Here is a 16,575-nt window from a genome sequence, read left to right as displayed (position 1 = left end):
CTGCAACAAATTTACCTCTCCTCAGTAGCTGAGCTGCTGCTTGCTTTAGTGCATGTCAAGCCAAAAAAACCCCAAAGTTTGGGTGTCTGTATACACACCAGAAAGTTTTCTGCAGAGCTCTTTGGTAATGTACTGTATGGAGCCACAACTGGGAGGCAGCATCCACAAACATGCGTTACTGCAATACTGAGTATTGCCATACTTATATCTGGGACAAGGGGAGGAGGGGCAGAAAGAGAGTCAAGCTTGCAGGTTTCTGCATCCCACACCAAGCAAACCAAACTAAATTTGTTGTATAGTGAATCTGACTGTAAATTTGCACTAGCTGTGACTCTTTCAGGAGGACAGAGAGCGTAAAAATGACTTTACATAGCAGACATAAACACCTGTTAGACATCTTAACCTCCCTTACTTTCCATAGGAACCAAAAGCTGGAATATTTTTAAAGGTCAAGATCCAAATGTGACTGAGAGAGGTAGGAAAAGTACCCTCCATGCTCTTCTCTCTGGAGGGTGATGCCTTGAATACTGCAGATTTTATATTTGGGGGCATTTCTAGATTTGTCTGCCTATACCACTGCTCAGACCCATTTCCAAAGTCCTGGTCCCCAAAGAAACAAAAGAATAGAATATTATTATCATAATTAACTCTCTTCCTTAGGGAGGTAACTTTAGAGACAAACTACTTTCCAGCACCATCGTCTCTAGCTGCTAGTGCTCGCAGCTCTCTAGTGCTTTATAATCTTCATTTCCACAAACATTGAGCAGATATTAGTGATTTATTCCTGTAATTATTGTGCTCTTGAAGTTGTACCAAATGGAGCTAAACATTGTGCTAAACATTGCAAGTTAAATCCCACTGGCCAGGAAAGAGAAAAAAGAACCCTATTGAAGTCTATCTAAAGCACATTTCAGCCCTTGCTTGGCTGTCCATCAAACAAGATACTCTACAAGACAAAGAGGAGAGAAGGAAGCACATGCAATCCATCTTCTTTCAGTGTAGGCAGTGCATGCAAGTTATTTATCTAGTGCTTTAAGTTCTGTCCCTTGGCCCATTGCTTTAAAGTGAGAGCTCACGAGAATTTCTAGGCGCAGGAAATTTTGCTATTTCTTTGCAAATTAGAATGAAAACCTTAAGTATTTTAAGAAATTAGGAAAATAATTGGTAAAGCCACTTTCTCTTTGTTGCAGTCACAGAGTTGGTTTCTAACACACCCAGAGATGTGATAATAGTGAAAACTGACATAAAGCAAAAGCTTAAGAAAAACAACAGACAGAGATAACGACTGTATGCTACCAAAACAAAACATTCTGCAGAAGCAGAAATGATGGAACCATCTGTTCTCATAGAAAAGCATATTTGCAGAAATTTTTTTAAAGTAGATGTGAAAGTGTATTTATTTGCTTAGTTTGGGACTCCTGACCTTATGGTTTTGATGCCAACTCGCTGTAATCTTAATAAACAAGGAAAAATCACCCAGTCAGTGAATCGCTGGAGCCAACATCTTCAGAAGCAGAGCATGCCAGTGTTTTCTCCCATCAGGTTAGCAACTTGAAAGGGTTTGCACTTGGCTGCTAATTTTTTCATGACCCTACATGAAAATGAGAGCACAAAAGGAGAAACGGGTTTCCTGGACCTCAGCTTAGCAAAGTGATTCTGCACAAGCTCAGCTTTAGGTGTAGCACATGGCACATTCACGTCTGAAGGTGAGTACATCTCTTCGCCCTTTGCTGCACCTGGACATAAATCTGAATGTCACTATTTTAGCTCAGTCATGTTGCGTATCACCAGTTACCCATAATTACTCCTCTTATTAGCAACCATTACACTGCATTTTCCTCTCCATTTTCTTTTCAGCTATGTTTTCACTTACGTTAGCTCAAGAAACTCTTAGGGCTAAATCTGATCTCAGAAAGTTGTAAATCAGGCAACACTGTAAATCAGGTGTCCACACTGGTGTAATAGCCACGTAAATGAGATTGAAAGAGACTTGCAATTTCATTCTATGAAAAGAAAGCTCTTTGCTTTTTCAGCAAGTTAACTTAGCCTTCCTCCTGAGAGATGACCCCACTTAAATATGAATCCGGGAGGAAGTGGAATGAGCCCCAGCAGCACGCAGCTAGCCCTGAATGCAAAACAGCAACAAGCAGTTCTCCCAGCAAGCTGAAAACCTGAGGAGCTGCACTAGCAATAGTTAATGTTCCGTTGAACACCTTTGAACTGTGATGAAGCCAGCTTCCAGAAGACTATTTCTTTGGATAAAATCACAAATTAAAATGAAAAATCGTGGCATAGATTCACAGCTGTGTTTCACGTCCATGCTCATTTAAAGGAGGCAGAGTTGAAGGCAGTTGTGGAAAGCAATTTATTTACTAGATGTACTCTGACTTTCCACCCAGAGGCATCAGGAAGGCATGCAGGTAGTTCATTAGGGTTCAGGATATATGGCAACTCTGTTGCAAACTTTTACCTTATAACTTCTCATATCAAATTCTTGCCAAAACTTCACATCAACACATATGTATAGTCAATTAGTGGAGACACAGAGCAGGAAATGCCATCCAGAGTTCTCCCCAGCATTGATCAAAAGCAACCGAGTGTCGTTCTGTGTGATTCCCCCTCTCCAGGCAAAACTCCATTAGAATTTCAGAACTGGACGTGCCCAAGAGCCACATTAATCACTCCGCGATGGCACAGCACAGACCTCCAGCCTGCCGCAAGCTAATGGCTCACAGCTGTAACACGAGCTTCACCAGGAGCTAATCTAAGGATCTCTTGGCTGTCTCTCCAGTGACATGGGAGTGCAAAAAGGAAAACTAAAATAAATAGCTAACTGAAGTGCTCCATCAGAGTTACTATCCTGAGCATAATGAAACCAGATTCCCTCTTTCTGCCTCCCATCTCTGTAGCTCAAGAGGTGACTTGTACAATATTCATCATATTACACATCATCATAGATGTGCAACGCAGTGGGGAGGTTGTGATCCTTGACCATCCCTGAAACGGCCCACGGCTCTCACCATGCTTCTGTGTGGTCCAAGTGTCCTTCCATCCTCACTGAGACACAGCTTCCCACAAAGGGTGGTGGGCTGGGGTACTCCCTTACTCTCCTTCTAATCAAGAAATTTGGACCAGAAATCTCTGCACTCTGTGAGAAACACAGGCTGGAAGTGACACCTAGAAAACACCCCTGAAAGGAGGTAGCTTTCAGGAGGAGCAGTCTGGAAATGGTGGTTTCCCTTTGCACTTGTCAGAATCAGATTTCTTTGTTGATTATGTGTTTGACACAAAGATAGATCTCAGTAATTAATATCTTGTGTAAATCTCATCTTACATTGCTGAAAGAAATGATTTGAGTGTGTCACTGTGATTCATTTGAACTAGTAAACTCTGTATCATTTTCAGATGGAAAATGCAGGATGACTGTATTTACAGGGCAGGAAGCACTGAAAACCACCTATTTATTTTCCTGAGACCTTTCTTAGGGCACACATCAGCACAGATTCAATTTACAAATGGTTTTTGAAAGCCAGGATACCACTCTAAAGTAAAGCACTATGAACATAAGAGATCTGCTACTCACACATATTCTTCCTGGTCCCTCTGGACAATCCTCTTTGCACCCGCTTTGGTCCTCACCTTTCCCAGTGCTCCTCCTCTTGGCCTCCAAATACTGCTCAGATTTCCTTGACCTTGCTTAACGCACACAAGACTAGATGTGGACTACGTATTTGTCCCTTCAAACCATTTGACTTAGCATTTCTTCAGCCCTTTCATGGGCTGCAACATCTGCAGTGCAGGGACAGTAAAAGCAGTGAGAAACCATGCAAAAGTCTGTTCCTATCCTTTCACAAAACATCTGAGCCAAGTAAGTCTCATGCTCAGGAGAATACGGCTGCTCCCCATATTTAGGAGTTCAAGTTGCCTTAAAAGACATAATGCGAGTGTCAAACCCTGCAGTGAATCAGAAGAGGGAAGAGTGAGGAAAGTGGGCACTACAGACTAAAAATTCAGGCATCATGCCCTTCAGGAGTCATAGAAAATGGGGATGAAAGCAATGGGAGAGAAGAGATGCTTAATAAGCTAAGGAGCTCACTGGTTTCCTGCCTCCTTGCTCTCTGTTGGTTGGTAAAGCTCAGCAGGATGAGTTCTGTCCACAACATCCTCATTTTCAGACAGACACAAAGGGGATTTTCTTACTTTACCATAACTTTCTAAGGAGTTGCTGGCTGCAGCTGTCTCTGGCTGCAGTAGTTTCATTACTATTTTATGTTTCTTAGGACTTGGTACATTCCTTTCTGAATATTTTATCTATTTGCCACATGATGCGTCCATCCCCAAATACTCAGAAGCGGAGTGAGATTTCGAAACAATCTCTTTCCATGACCCAACAGAGGGCACTTGCTCCTGAAAGGGGTGGAGATGGATGGGGAGCGTGCTTCTTTTGTCTCCTCAATCAGATCCTGCAGGTGACATCTAGGTAGCCTAAACTCTGCTCAAGTCCCAGTACTGATGCAGCCTGTCTCCTCTTCAGCGCTGCTTAATCCTTGAATCTCTACCACGTCCTCTGAGGTGGCCAGAAGGTTCCTTGGGCATCCACAAGAAAAGGCAATACTTTCTCGGCTAAACTATCATCTTTGGACCTCCAAAGCCTCAGACTTTTACACTCAGTGAAAGATGCACTCAGTAGGGCAGTTGCCACCTTCCTCATAACAGCCAACAGTCAGCGGACTTGGCCTGAAATAACCTCAGCTGCAGGTCTTTGCTTGAAGGGGTTTCAGTCCATCTCAGTTGCCTGTGTAAGGGCGCAAGAGCCACCTGGCTACTGTGAGATTGGGCTGCTGGGGGGGTGAGGGTGGGGGGACACTTGCTGCCTTTCCTGGGACATCGAGTAGCCAGGAGCACAGGAATTACAGGGCAGTGGGAGAGCACCTTAGAGAGAAAGCAACTGCAACTCCCCGGTTTGGACGCTCGGATGCTGTGTGTGGTCTGGAGCTGATCAAGTTGGATCTTCTGGCTGCACTTAACCCGGTTCATGAGGGCCCCATGTCAGATGCTGACATGACAACCGAACTACATCTGTGGCTGGTGTAAGGCCAAACTTCACCACTGTTCAGGAGAGCTGAGCCCATTGAACCAGCTGAGGGCAAAACAGTTGTATAAACCTGACAGTTTTCAGAAAATATTTTAATATATATGTTACATTTTTTCAGTTTAGTTCTGACTAATGGTTTGCTTCATGCCTACAGAAACGGGGCAGCCATCAGACAGGCAGAAATTAATGCAATGAAATTGGTTTAATGTCCTCCACAGCACTGGAATAAAATTTGAACGGAGTGCAAAAGGAACTACAGATAGTACAGTTATATTGAAGTGGAAGAAAGAAAATTCTTCAGTCATCAGAGTTGTCCTAAAATAAGCACAGCGATATCAAAGCCAATTAGGGAGACAGTGATGTAACTCAAAGACATAATAAGCAGTGTTCTGTGATGCAGTTTATGAACAATTTATCACCACACTTTGGCTTCAACAAGAATATAGTCCAATAAGCTACTGGCTTCAACATACCTTTAGATCTAAATAACAGACTCATATTGATAGAGCCAGGACCTGACAGTGGTGAAAAAACAAACTATTTCTAATTATTCAAACTCAGTCTAGGGTTTTCTAACAAACACATCAAATACCTTAAACTGAATTAATTTTCTTTATGGATTCCAAGCACTACTAAAATCAGTGGATCAGTGGAGAAAAAAAAAAAAAAGTCTGTGTGTTGAAGTGGCAGCATAAATCAATAACCAGATACAAATTTGAAGATAATGTATGCTCTTTTTGAAGCCCATTGAGGGTTTTTTCAGCTCAAGTATTCCTAATGTGCTCCATGATCCATGCAGGACTGGGGATGTTCTGGGAGGCTTGATAGGATGAGGAGGGAAGGGGATTTGTGAGAGGTGACAGCATGCAGGGATGGATAGAGTGAGGAGACCCAGCTCAGAGGCTTGATGAGAGCTGTAGATGACAGACACAGTCCAAAGCCAAAGTGGTTCTGAAAAGGAGCTCCTCGTCCAGGCCTGGAGAGGGTCAGCAGCACTAGGGTTCATTACTGAGGCCCCTGTGTGAAGAGTCTGTCACCAGGTAAAGGGACACAGATGGTTTGCACTGCTACAGTCATGGGCACAGGGCTGCACCACGCAGAGATGCCATCTTGGAGCTGCATTGGCATGGCATCATTTCCTAGCCAATGATGCCTGCTTCATGAAGCATCATCCTGATGTGACTAAACCTTTTCCAGCTGTACTAACTTTTAGGGAAGCAGTTCGGGTGCCTATGACCCCCAGCAGCATGGGAAGGGAGCACATTAAGATAAAATACACAGAGAGGATGTCCACTCCCGGAGGCAGGAAGGGAGCGCGTACATTGTGCACAGTTTGCCTAGTGCACTACATTAAGACAAAACCCATGTTTACTCTAAAAGATCATTGCAGCAGTAGAGGAATTTGAAAAGTCTGTTCCAGACAAGAGAAGCCAGGGTGAGTGTGCTGGAAATGCACAAACACATCAAGTACAAAATGTATGGACACTTGAGAAAGGCTTTGTCAAGGAATAAACAGACAAGTGCACACCTAACACTTCCCTGATCTTTCCTTCTACAAATCAAGAAGATATGCAGCAGAGATGACAAGCCTGGGCCTGGTTTCCAGCGAGCCGGAGGCCCAAACTTGCCCATGGGTTTGTTTTATTTCTGATTCCAGACTCACATTCCTGGCTTTCAGGAATGAGGCTTCTCAGGGAGACATTTAGGAGCAGCCAGACAAGAGGTTTCTCTCTCCAGGATTACAGAAGGTGAAACAGCATCAATGAAATGGAACTGCATCAAAGTAAAATCACTTTTTCCCATTGCAAAGATATTTTGAGGGTCCGGACTCTTTGATGCGACTGGTGGAAAAAACAACAGACAGGGGGTCCCAAACTATCACCCAGTGATCTGGATACCAGCCCATCAAGTCCGTGCTTCCCCTGCTTCCCACCAAAATTATTCTCCTGAATGACCCTGAGCACTAACAAGATGCTAAGATCTTTTTGAGCCAGGCAATCCCATTAGTGCCACTATGTCTCACTTGTCCTGAACTTGATGGGACACAGGGGAGGGAAATAGGTTGCATGACAACCAAGCAACCTTTAGCTTCCTAGCCTGAATGACCACACAATTGGGTGCAAAGCCTGAACTGACCACCCCTGTTCTGTAGCAAGTCACCCTCAGTATTCTGCAACTTAGCCAGAGGTGTTCTGCAATTATAACACACAAAGCAATTCCTGCTCCAATGACACAAAGAAGAAATAGAGACACTGGTTTCCACTGTACAAACTGAAAGAGTGGCACTGGAGGATGTTGATTGAGCTATACCACACAAGGAGCCGAAGACACTAACTGCCGCAGGAGAAGCTCGTAAGTAGTACCGTGGCCGTGAGGAACACCAGGTTTGCTGCAGACCACTTCTGCACATGCAGCCGGTCTAGCTCCCCCACTACTCTGCACAGGTTGGCTGTGTCACAAGAGAAGTGAGTCTGAAGCACCAACCTTCCCTTGTAGGTAGAGTTTCTGTGGTGTGTGCACACCATGGCCATTTGTCTAACGTTTCCAGAGGACCCAAAGCCAGAGCTGCTGGGTGACTTCTTGATCATTACCTAAAACAGCACAGGCTGCCTCTAGGAATGGTGGAGCTGGCAAGTTGAAATGGGTGACAAAACTGAGATCCGATGAGTAGCACATGTAGGGATTTGTGGGACAGGACAGACACTTATTCCCAAACGCATTCTTCAGAATGTGATTTCTGTCCCTGGATGTGGGCAAGAGATGCCCCCTCTCATACCATTCTTTTTCTCAGTATGGGGTAAGGGAGCAGATTCCTGGGCCTGCAGGTGACTTGTCCCAGCAGAAGGAAACAGGAAGAGTGGCTTCTGTTGCATGATGAGCAACATGTTACATGATGGACACATCAACTCTACTTTAGTTTGTGTGATGGGAACAAATCCCTTCACAAGTTGCCTAATGGGGACAAATTCCTTACACCATGGTAAATGAAGAAAGCAAACACTTAGGTCTGTTTAAAACCTCCAGCATCTCCCCTTGCTCAGAGGATCTTCAGCTTCTGTGTCCTATTTCCTTTTGTTAAAGCGCTCAACTTCTCCATTCCTTCCTTTTTAGGAAGACTCGTTCCTTTTGTCACATACACTCCTGGTTATAAACCAAGTAATAGTAGCTAAACTTGCTGGCAGATGGTACATTCATTATTTTGAGTTTCTTAGCCCCAGAGCCACCACAAAAAACAAAGTTGAAGGACTAATAATTTTAGTTACACCAGCAAAGTGAAGGACTGATGCATTCCCTACTGAGCAACAAATTAAAATAAGCCTAAAGCAGCAAGCAATTTCTGACTTTTCCATGTGTGTTTTTATTTCCATGTCTCTAGTGGCTACCTACAAGGAGGACTATGTCAAAAGCTTCCCTTAACTCTGAATTCCAAGTCTGAATTAAATTATTAACGTCAGCAGAAGCTCCACCGTGCTTATTTAGCTCATGCAACGGGGATCCTGCCTGCCAGGCTGCCTGGGTTGCCTGCCTGAACCTGGACAGGAGAGGCTTCCTCACGAGGAACCCTGTGGGAACTGGAGAGGTCTTGGTCAGCACGAGGGGGTTCAGCCTCAGCCGTGTGAGGGTGTCTGAAAATAAAAACCCTAGTTGCTGCAGTCCCTTCTGAGGTTATACTACCAGGTCTCACATCTCCTATATCTCCTACTCCCTCATTAGACTCTTTCCCATCACAGTCTATGGCATTTCTGAAAGACCTCTGGTGCATCGAATTTTTCCTGGGCACTCAAGGTAAACTAAGGGAAGCATTAACTCAGACGGTCTGCCAGGAATGAAGAATAATCAGGAAGGATGGGAAGACATACAGACTATGCCATGGCACTTCCCCACTGCCACAAACGTTGGGTCATTAATACCAACAGGACATTTAGTCCTGTCTTCCCAAACGTGTTTGGCAGCCCACAGCTGCAGGGCCATCATTACAGCAGTGAATTTGTTCTTACACCTCTACCTGCCTGCAGGCCTGCGAGTAAATCCTGCTGCTCGCTTTGGAGGAGAAACTGTTCATATCACAGTCGTCAGCCTGCCGCTATACAGTCAAACCTGAACATCTGCTCAGCTAGCAGTAATCAAAGCCACACATTATTCTTTTCTACTTCACTCCTCCATCACAGCCCCAGCTAGGCTTGTTCTCCACTCCTGTGAGTCAAAAAAGGACAGAGAGCACAAGTTCAACTCGGGAAATGTTTCTCAGATAAGTTCTGCTTTGTAAGCATTTGGTTCCTGCTTGACTTTGTTCACTGCTATCTGAACTGCCTGAAAAGAAATCAAATGCAGCCTTTCCTAGCAACAGGGTATTAGAAGAGGATCAGACTTACAATACCTGCAGAACCTAAAAATGGAGTATTGTACTGACTACAGTCAGTCAGTTAAACCTAAAATTCCTAAAAATAGAGCCTAAAATTCTAGGCTTTAAAGGCATGATTTTCCACTTGAAGATTTTTAGACTTTAATATATAATTCTTTAGCTTAGTTTGCTGAGGGTCAAGCTTGTCTTATGAAGAAAGTTGTGCTGCTCCTCCATTTCTTGTTCTGGGGGCTTCTGTTGGATTTGCACAGCACCTCGCCTTGAGCTGCCTTTCTGTGTACAGTGACTCCATTGTAAATGCCATATACCAAGTAATGAATAACATATGGTTGTTTTTCTCCAGCAGGAGAAAAAGTAATCTACAAGGTTGAGAAGTTTTAGCAATGGTTAATCTGTTCTAAACTTTGGACCAGTCTGCAAAACCAACGGCACCATATCTTTTTGCAGGTTCAGGAAAGTCTAACAGCTCCCTTTTTAACTTATTATTATTATTATTTCTAAACGTTTTCTGTGTTCAGCCTTCACTAGGAGTGCTGAGGCTACAAACGCTTCTTGGCATCTGTTGATAGTAATATCCCTCATTCTGTGATGGTAATGTACTTTTCAAGCCTCATATTCATAAATCTTCTAAACGTCCGGGAGATAACCAAGTACTACTATGTACAACCATGGTAACCTAAGGCATAAAGAGGTTAAAAAACTTTTCATGCATTACCAACTGTGTCAGAGCTGGGTATTGAACCTCCAAATCCTCATCCCTCATTTTTCTTCCAGCCACTCACCAGCCATCCCTCTCCTAGTAACCCAGCAGTTTGGTAATTACAGTAAGATTTCCAAACTTTAGCTGCTGATTCTTTTTCTCCCCTTCAGCAAAATCATTAACTTTTAAGATTTAGCCCATTGCTTATGTAAATGGAAAAGACATTTAAAAATCTTAGCACAGAGAACTTGGATTTTCATTATGGAAAATCCACCTCTCAGCGAGAGGGAGATGGGGCCAATTCCCGCACCGCTCAGTTACTGTCTTCCCTTCTAAGGATCCACCTTGCAAGCAAATGTCTGATCCAGCAACCACCCTGCTGCCTTGCAGCCACATTTGGATACTCAGCCTAATGCCAAGTGTACGTTATGACACCAGTGAGACAGTGGGAGGAGGTGAGATTTCACAGCAAGGTATAGGGAGAGTGGGGGAGAAAGAAAGGGAGGAATGAAGTGGAGTAGGAGCACCACCGAACGGCCATATCTCCTCAGATGAAAGTGCTTTGAGGGTCCCTGGTGCAGCATCTTCTTGCATGCCCCTTTCAAGCCCTCTTGCACAAATGAGAAGGACAGGCAGTTTATATTGTTTTGGCTCCCTGCCTGTGTTGGGCACACAGTCAGGCCGGATACTGATGAATTCGGCCAAAGGCCTCTAAATTGAATTCATGCCTTTTCCAAAGCAATTTTTATAAGGTGACAACAGCAGGTGTTTTTTTCATTTTAAAACAAGAAGGCTATTTTAACAGGGATTAATCCTGGACTGGAAGAAAAAATCCTAGGACTAAGTTTTAGATATTAAATTTTTCGGCTTTTTAAATCAAGGTGTGTAAAGACCACCATCCACTGCATCTCCTTTTGCCATGCTTTACTGGTTCAGCCACACAGTCTTGTTTCACCTCAAGCATTGCTCACTCTCCTGCACTTTTGTCATAGGCCAGTGCTGTGGCTAAAACTAAGGCACACTGAAGTATTTACCCCTTGGGGCTATCCAACCCATGCCCCAAAAGGCAGGGTACGCATGGACTGTCTCCTCAAATGAAGACTCCTCCAGAGTCCAACCCAGGCTTTCCTGGGCTGGAGGTCTGAGGACAAGCCTATTTAGTGGGGAGCTGCTTTACCTTGCTAAGTAAAGTAAATAACTGCACAACCCACCCAGTGGGGAGGTGGCATGAAAAAGGGTCCTGAACACCTAAGACTTCTGTTTGAAGTCTCCATGAGTCCAATAGCTGCTCTGATAAGAGTGGTCCTCTGCCTACCATCTGCAGTCTCAGGCATGGGAAGAGCTAAGGCCACACCAAGGGGATGATCTAGTCACCCCAGTGGGATGATGCCTCCCCATTTTAGCTCCTTTCTTACGGGCAAATTTGGCAGCAGCAATGCCATTCTTCACAGGTCTCAGCAGCAAGGGGCTACTGCAGGGAAACGAGGAGCTGGGTGTTGAGGAAGCTCCCCTGAGAAATCACCTATGGGGCTGTTGAGAGCTTCAAGCTATCCAACATGGATCACAGAAGGAGCTGAAGTACTGGAGACACAAGCCTCTGCCAAGTTCCTTAGCTCTAAATGATGCCCTTTGATCACTTCTCACCCCATAGCCCCCAAAACAGGCCCTATTTGAAAGAAACATTAATGATCTCAAATGCCCCAAAAAACCCAGTTAGCCACAGCTGTCCATCAAAAGTGGCTTCAAGCAGGTTTGTTACAGATGGGAAGACTAGAAGAAAGCGAGGATTATTGGTATCTATCCCAAAATCCAAGGACTAGCTGATACAGTACCTGCCAAGCTATCTGCAAATTTGGAAGCTGGGCAGATGCACCCCTTGGCTCTGCCTGAAGCCTACTGACAGAAGTTGCTAAAGGAGCAGGTGATTTGTACAGACCTTATTACCAAGGAGGTTAAAAGATGACAGCTGTGAGAAAATGAAGCCATTCTCTGTGGAGTGGTTGCTGGAGGAGTGGGAGAACTTGTCTTGGAAAGAAGCCCTGTTGCAGTTTTATTACTCGGGTATAAAAGGAAAATTGTATATCCAGGGGACGTATGCTGCAATGCTGTTTTTCACATTTAACTTCACTCTTCTTTTTATAAGGGATAGAGAAGAAGTGCTTCTTACAGTGCAGCTAAAAGCACACCTCCTCTTCAGCGAGTCTGTCTGACTAGACTTTTGCGGTGTTTGGAGGCCGAGGCTGTCAATGCAGGTTCAAAACCCTATGCTGGGATTAAAATCAACTCTAAGCAGATACCTGAAGGCTCCCACTCCATCTGAGGGCATTTTTTGCAGAAGTTCTGGCTGACCATCACCAATATTCTACTAATTATTTTTAGAAATAATAGGTCTAGCAGACAAATTCGTTGGATTTGCAGAAAAAGGCCTAGTCCATACCAAGTCCTGTTAAAGGAAGAAAGCACAAAACAGCCTAAAAAAGATAGACAATCCTGGTCAGGCAGCAGAACAACTACATAATTACAGATGCACTGAGGGAGTTATGGTCTTTGCAAAATTAAAAGTAATTAAGACAATTACCTGATTGTCTTAACAGAAGGCAAAACCAGCACTTGCAGAGTCATTGTTGAAATACTAACCAGAATGTCTCTGCCTTACACCACCTCATGCTCTATTTTAATCATCCTGGATTGTCCTGAGAATAAAGCATTTTCTCTGATTTGTTAATATATCCAAGCAGCTTTGTAAGTAGAGAAGGTGACTGGTGACTTCTTTTTTAGTTTTGCAGCTACATGATACAAGACTCAGACGTCAGAGCTGTTACTGCTTACATGCAATGGCCAGTAAGAATTTCACATTTCTTTCTTATCTTGCTGTGGAATGGCTGGTTGCTTTTTTCTGCTTTCTCTGGGCACCAAAGTGCAGCCGAATTTCAATGCGAGAGGGAGGCTGCTTTTCTGGGCCTCATAATGACATTCTGCTCTCTGAAGTGTGCAGTGTTTGCACTCAACAACCAGGTTTGGGACTAGGAGGGAATTTTCCGTCCATGTAAGGTTGGCAGGAAATTTTGAGGCTTTTCTGGCTTGCCTCTGTCATGTGCCTTATCTCTCTTCCACAATCCCAAGGGAAATCTGTTTATGAAGTGCTCTAGTATTACAGAGGTGTAAGACATTGGTGATTCCTTCAACCTCTTCTGTCCTCTTTTTGTCATATGCTTATGGCATTAGCTCATTTACTACAGGTCTTAGACTGGTCACGAATGGGGCATGATTTATGGTGCTTGTTGGTGTGAGGAGTAGCCTGTGGACCTTTTTGACTGCTGCTTGGTGTCCTGCTCTTGCAAAGGACTGCATTCAATGCTCTGGGTGCCCTCTTCCAAGCCAATGTTTTTATATTTCATTTACCCTTCATTAAATGCAAAACCCCCAACAATTCACAACAATTAGGCAAAACATTACCACGCTTCTAAGATTATATTGCGGCTATACATGATACTGCAGCTATACATGAACCTGACAATTTTAGTGTCTTAAGCAAACCTACTTAAAAACTGGGTTCTATACATTACAAAAATGCTCCATAATATCTATGTGTTTCCTGCAATCATTCTATTCTGATAGTGCCATGAACCCAATTTTTAAGGGTTTGAAAAGGGAGAAGGAGGGCCAAACTTTTGCTAAAAATGTCCAGATAACAGTTGCTTCAGACCATGCTAGCAACATTAGGCTTCCCACAGTACAAGAGCAATTTATTGCAGCATTTTAACCATATAGTCAAAATGGCCACTCTTTTAGGAGCCACAGTCTTTTATGAGGACTTTATTTCCTACTCATCCTGATTACCAGTTCCTACTCTGCAGATTCTCTAGAGCAATGGCTAATGTTACAATGCCAGTTTACATAATGTGCTTTACAGGCAATTCAGTTTCAGCTTCTAAAAGCAACAACTATTGCATGGAAAAATATCTCACTTGTTTTGCCCTTAAAAACACTGTAGCGAGTGTGTTGGCTTTCTAGTCTGATACATTTTCATTTGTTTCTGTTTCATATATGGGTGATACAGCACCTACAAGGTCAGTATGTGGGTCTAGTGACACTCCAGTACACATATATTGAGTAGATCCTTATGGCAACAACCATCTTCTAAAAATCTTTTTTGCTATGCTTTCTCCAGTGCCTAGGAAAATCATCTATGATCCGTAATTGGAAGCTTCCTAGAAGCACTGATTAATAATATAATGATATTATGGATAATGGAACAAACATTGTAACATGAATACAAATAAGACAGAAATACATTTGCTTTTAAACAATTGCTAAACTATCTCTCTATATTTTAGCACAAAGATTTCTAGAAAAAGTCCTCGATGACTCGAAATATTACAGTAATTGATTTTGAAGGTATTCACCAACACTGTGGATTCATTTGTTAACTGGCATTGGTAATAGTTCTTGGGTGCTGAATAATACACAATCCAGAAAGTATGTGAATCTTTCCAATGTCCATACTCTGTAGAAAATAAAATATTGATGCTCTGGAAACATAGATATCAATGTAAAATATTTTTCACAGTATTGAATATTAATGGCAGGATACCCGTGTTCTCCATTAAATGCAAGGTATGCTGCTTGAATGGACATCCTTCAGACACAAAATACAGGTATTCCATCAGGTGTATGTTCTTTTCAGTTTTCCAGTCAGAAGTATTTAATTCATAACAGAGGCAGGTCAAGGGAAAGGAATACAGGCAGACAGCGTTAAGAGTCTGAGCATTCAGAGCTCACTGGAAGCCGGTAGACAAGCACTGATGTCTCTTTACAAGCTAACATAGATCATATCAAACATTTTCAATGCTGTTTCAGCAGGCAAGATTGAGACTTGAAAGTGAAACTTGTGGCCCACAGCCAGGCTTCAGCAAGCCCAAAAGGGAGGCAATGACCACAAGGAGGAGACTGAGTGGGGACTTATAACCTTGTGGGTCCTTTCTTTCCAGGAAACCTTCGCCTGAGGATGGGAGCATGAGGTTGTGGCTGGGAAATACCCTTGAACGCATCTCCTTTGCATTTGGGGTCCCAAGATGGGTCCTGTTCACACCTTCCTCCTGCTTGGTGCAGTTGAGAGGACAAGCTCACTGTAAAAATGCCACCTCTGAAAATGCTGTGCTTGGGCTCTCGCTGCCTTTGCTTCCCTCAGCCTCTGCCTTTCTGACCTACAGTACTGACCTCTATGGAAAGGACAAACCAAATAATGCAACTGAAAATAGTCACAACAGTGTGTGCTATTGCTCATCCTCTGCAGATCGCTGGCTGTGCCAGGGCTGCCCTGTGAGCAGTCCAGTTTGACCAGAGCCCATTAATTGTTCCTTTAAAAAACGACTCAAGATTTTGACTCAAGCTCAGCTGGAGGGTTGCGAAGCACTCCAGAAATCATTGCAACCAGCTGGCCGTGTGGTCAGCAAGAAGCTTGTTTTCCTCACACTAGGTGACACATTTCACATGTGTTTTCAAGGATTACTAGTCACAAAGCCAGAGTGAGCAAGGAACAGAAATATTTGAGCTCCAGTCTTTGAAAATATCCTGTAGCAAGGCACCACTTGGCCTTCTGCTTCCATTAGATATGGGCTACCACCTTGACGGATTGAAGTGCTCATGCTCTGAGCAAATATATTGACAATGACACATCCATTCAGTTCTTGGGGTCACCATTGACTGCACTGCCCCAGTCATGTTCATTCAGAGCAACATTTGTCTTGCTTATATCTGCCAGTGCTGCAGGGCTGTAAGCGAAGAACAGCCCTGACAGTCTGTTAATCAAAGGCCAAGAGAAAAGAAATTAAGAAACTTCAGCAATCCTCACCAGCAGACTTCTAACCTCCAAGCAGGGTGCTTGCTGGGGTGAGCTTGTTAGTCACTTCAGCCAAATAACATCTGCAGGACTTTTTGCTTTGCCTCAAGCAGAAAATCAGTGATGGCCTCAGCACCGTGTGGTTTACCCTAGCAAACCTCTGGTTTTCCTTCATGTATCCCAGTGCTATGGTATGAATTCCCAGGATCTACAGTTCTTAAAGCTGAGTGGCTAAGACATCATGTTATACATGCAGGCATTTAAGCCTCTGTGTAGACTAGTACCAAAGCTTTCTTGAACTGAGCCCACTTTAAATAGGCACACATTTATTTGGATTGCAAAGTCAATAGTCTGAATGAACACCCGCTATACCCACATCATTGTTTTGTACATTGCTGGATATGAAGGCTTCCTCAATATAAATGTCTTATCACATAATGGCCTAGGTCCAAGCAAACCAAGGACCTTGATATGATGTCTATAGTTAATATTCAGATTCTTCTGAAAGGATACTAAAATGCTGCCAAGCAGAAAGGGTCCTGTTAGACAAGAGTGTTCTACTGGGTCATGCAGTT

This window comes from Aquila chrysaetos, chromosome 2 (assembly GCF_900496995.4).
Source record: "Aquila chrysaetos chrysaetos chromosome 2, bAquChr1.4, whole genome shotgun sequence".
NCBI classification, from domain to species: Eukaryota; Metazoa; Chordata; class Aves; order Accipitriformes; family Accipitridae; genus Aquila; species Aquila chrysaetos.
This window is presented reverse-complemented; position numbering follows the sequence as displayed.